The 4642-nt window shown below is 38.6% G+C and overlaps 1 pseudogene; it reads right to left on the reverse strand.

The window, feature by feature from the left end:
• Positions 1–3441: 3441 nt before the first annotated feature.
• LOC121169040 lies at positions 3442–4316 on the reverse strand (annotated as a pseudogene).
• Positions 4317–4642: the final 326 nt, after the last annotated feature.

Consider the following 4642-nt stretch of genomic DNA (forward strand, 5'->3'; position numbering starts at 1 on the left):
CAGAGAGGAGGAGAGACAGAGAGGAAGATCTTCCATGTAATGATTCACACCTCAAGTGGCCACAATGGCTGGAGCTGCACCAATCTGAAGCCAGGTGCCTGGAGCCTCTTTTGAGTTTCCCACGCTGGTGCAGGGTTCCAATGCTTTGGGCCGTCCTTGAATGCTTTCCCAAGCCACAAGCAGGGAGCTGGATGGGAACCAGGACTGCAGGGATTAGAATCAGCACCCATATGGGATCCTGGCGCATTCAAGGTGAGAGGACATTGGGTACTAGGCTACTGTGCTGGACCCTCTTTGTAGTTCTTAATCAAACATATTTGCCCCCTGTACTTAGCTTATGCTATGTGTGGAGCTATAGTTTTTCAAACTGTTCGTATTTGAAAAAAGTATATAATTACTACATTTATGACCTTGCAAGTGTTGGCTAACTTTTTTTCCACTCTGCGATTTTTTTTTTTGTAAACTGGAGAGAATAATAGTTCATGAGTCTATAACACAAGCAATAATAATTCATGAGTCTATAAGAAAGCATAGTGCTTACAATAATAAGTAAGGTCAGCTGACATTTCATGATTAGAAAGTAATCATGGCTCCCAAGGAGGAAACATTGCAGAGATTGAAGAGGTAATTTTTTTAAAAGTTAAAAAAGTTCTTCTTTTTAGAAGTAATTATTTTGAAACATGTTTATGGCTTTAATTATCTGCAAATTTATTGGAAGCGAATGAAGATCACACTTTAAACATCACACTATGCAACAAGGATTAGCATAAGCTATTTTTCAAATTAGGAGGTGAATATATTTATTGCCTAAACAACCTGTAACATACTGAGGTTAATGAGAAGTCAGAAATAAGGAAATTCACCAGAAATTAAAGAGGATGAATTTCAGGGAGAAGCTATTGGTGAGCACTTAAATAACCAATCACTTATAAGTCTGAAGGAATTAAAAGTCCATGATTAGTAGCAACTGTATATAAAACCTTCCAGGAAGAAGATTTTAGGTTCTTTTAGTCTGAAGCAGAAAAAAATGAAAGTAAAGGGCTAAAGCAATAGATACAGGGAGAAGGAAAGAAGAATGAAAGCAAGGAAAGAAAAAAAGACAATGGAAGGAAGCGAACAAGGAAGGGAAAAGAAAGGAAGAAAGAAAAAGGCAAAGAAAAGAAAATAATGAAGGAAAGCAAAGAACGAAGAAGGAAGAAGGAAGGAAGAAGGAAGGATAAAAAGAAGAGCATGAAAGGAAGAAGAAAGTGGTGGTTATGTTCATTTGTGTTGCTGTAATAATTCCACTATATATTTGTATATCAAGATAAGTATCTTGTATTTGCTTTGGTGGTAAATATATGTGTATATACGATGTATATATAATAAATTTACTGTTGCAATATTTAATTTTATAAGTTTATAGAAAATGAACAGTTTTCCCACATCTCACAAAACAGACTTTGCAGTATAGTGATTCTTCCCAGCCACCCTGCTCTCCTCCTTCCATCCTCCTTTTTCAAAAGTTTTGAAGTGGAATACTTTCGTTTCACTTTACTATTACAGACTTCAAAAAGATTTTAAACTCAGTTTAGGGAAGTAGCTTTTATTAATTTTTGATTTGTTTTGTTTCACTTCTGAAATTACCTGGTAGCTATTTTATAATTACTTTAGTTAACTTTCAAGCCTAAGCAAATTTCCTAAAATATTTCCAACGTTTTCCTTGATAGTTGCTTTGGTGTGTGTGTGCAGGTATAATTTTATTTTACATGTTTTAGAAGATCAGTGGTAGAGCTCACAAAAGTTACCTAAATCACTAAAACTACCAACTTAAAGAATTTTTTAAAAATATATCAAGATAGGAAGATAATAAGTTGCAGAAGAGAGCAAAAGAAAGGGTAAGAGCTAGATGATAAAAGTTGTATTTGAAAGCATGTTGAAGAATGCATGAAAACAAACAGAAAAGAATGAGAAAAACATATTGTTCTTAGAGGTAAAATCCAGTGATAAATGAGTGTCATTTCCATGAGACTCTACTGTGCAATTCAACAACATCCAAACAAAAACCCCGTCACTGAAAGAGCTTCAACACTCCTTTGATTACGGCTGTTGAGAAATGCATCCTGCATGTGGGGAACATATGAAAAACATTCAGATAATCAGAGTTTCTACAAATGCAAAGCTGTTTCTCTAAATTGCACTATTTGGTCTTGAGTTCAGCTGAGCAGGGGTCAGTGATAACTTGAAGTTTGTTGACCTAGGGTAGGGGAGAATTTGAAGCCAGAGTGCATGCGCCTACAGATACAATATTCTCCAAGATTTTCCTAAATGCCATATACCTACTGACAAGCAGCATATGAAACTTCTGAACTATTTCCAATAATCCATATGATAAAGGATAATAATTACAGTTTACACACACTCAGTTTTCTTGCAGCAATTATTCTGGAAAGAATACATCGCATTAATAAGCTGAGCAAGTTGTGAGTTCCAGAATGCCAGATGAAATTATTTTTTCTTGCTTCACAACCAGTTATTCTTACGGACTACAAATGACATCAATGGAAAATTGTTAGTGTTTTGGCAATCTGTTAAGTAAAACTCAATATTTTTGCCTAACCTTTATCCAGGGCTATTATTTCTGGATTTTCTAAAACCTTTCTAATTTATTGTAACTAAGAGGCTCGTATGATGACTTGCATGCCTTGGCCAAGTGAAATGACGAACTTCCTCTTCTTACCTGCAACATAACCCCTTCCTTCATTTCTTCAGGGGTGCTCTGAACACATTGGCATTTTTTTGTGCATCATGAAATCCGGGTCCAACATCCTCTGTTTCTCATTGTCGTGACACGAGTTCCCACTTGCAGCTGCTGCCTTGCTGAGTGAGTCTCGTTCTGGATGAGATCTCCAACACAGGAATACTGTGGTGATTAATGGTTAAGGACCTCTGCCTTTTCTTTGCCCACAGCAGTTGTAAGGCAGATGGTGAACTACTTACAGGAGACAAGTGTTTACACAGGTGTCCTCTTGGGAAGCATTAAGCTCCTTTCTGTTGCTGTCACTTCCTGCTTTGGGCTATGTAGGACTAACGCTGCAAGTTTCTGGTTTTTATAATATTTATTTATTTATATTGCAAAGTCAGATATACGAGAGGAGGAGAGAAGAAAGATCTTACGCCCGATGATTCACCCCCCAAGTGGCCTCAGCAGCCGGAGCTGAACTGATCTGAACCAAGCAGTCATGAGCTTCTTCCGGGTCTCCCACGTGGGTGCAGGGTCCCAAGGCTTTGGGCCGTCCTCGACTGCTTTCCCGGGCCACAAGCATGGAGCTGGATGGGAAGCGGGGCTGCTGGCACAGGAGCTGGTGATTACGTTGGATCCTGTTGCATGTAAGTCGACTTTAACCCCTAGGCTACTGTGCTGGGGCTAAATCTTCCCCCCTCCCTCTCTTCCTTTTTATTTTTTTTCTATTTCTCTTCCTGTTCCTCACAAAACTCTGCTAGGGAAAATGCTTATTTCAGTTTCTCTGGTTGAAGTTTCAGAATTTGTAATTCTCCACTCAGAGGATTAAAGATAGATTTCATCTATATTTCATTTTCTCTGGATACTATCTCCAGAACTTCTAGATGTGAAAGGTCTTGAACTTCATCAAAGACTAGCCCATAATAAGTTTTCTTATCTGTTTCCATGGCAACCTCATTGTAGGTCCATAATTCTTCTTTCTCTTTCACCTCTTGTGAAACCTGAGACAGTGCAGGATTGCAGCCTTCCTTCGTTTAAGTCTAGCATCCTTTCTGTTCTTAATTGATTGTCCTTTTCCTTGTGAATTCCAGTAATAACACTCTGTTCTGTGCTCTGAACAGCAGTAGAGATGGTTGGAAATGCATCAAATGGGAAAGGCTTTTCCTTCTCTTTGGCATTGGCTTCTGCTGCACACTTGGCTTCAGATAAGGTTTCACTGGGACTAGGGATTCCAAGAGAAGTCTGTGCCTTTTCAATGACATTTGAAATACCTTGTCCTACTGTGCTTACTGTAGCAGAAACTGAGGAGAATAAAGACTTGCCCCAGCTGCCCCAATGGCCCCATCTGGGCTGGGGGTTCCGAGGGATAACTTTGGAAACAGACTCCGGAACAGAAACGCTTCTGAGGTCTCCCGGTCACTGGCCAGTTTAGACTCTGGTCTTTCTTGAGTGGAAACTACAGGTTCTCATTTACTCTCTGACTCGGAGCCTTGGTCAACAGACTGAGTGCTCCCAGCTGGCTCACAGTCTCACCTTCAAAGGCGGAGGCTTCTTCAGCAACCACTGTGGTCCCACGATCATCTGTTTCAGACATGATTAAAGCATCACCACACTTACGGAGCAATTGCTTTACTTCTTAACGAATCAAGCAAGAATGCAGTTTATAAGTTAGATCTGTTTTTAGAGTTTTCAATTAATGTTATTAGAGGGAATGTTTTACACTGAAAAAATATGTTTAAATAACTTCTTCACAAAAAATGGTATCTAATACCCACCAATATCATGATTATGCGATTTTATATATTCTTTCTTGTAGAAAGAATCTTTATATATGCGATTTTATATAATCCTTTTTGTAGAAATTATCTGCATATGATTGGCCATATGCAGATAATTATATAAAGAAGGCCAAGGGGGTGC

Source organism: Ochotona curzoniae, unplaced genomic scaffold (assembly GCF_017591425.1).
Source record: "Ochotona curzoniae isolate NIBS_2020 unplaced genomic scaffold, NIBS_Ocur_1.0 scaffold_1852, whole genome shotgun sequence".
Taxonomy (NCBI): domain Eukaryota; kingdom Metazoa; phylum Chordata; class Mammalia; order Lagomorpha; family Ochotonidae; genus Ochotona; species Ochotona curzoniae.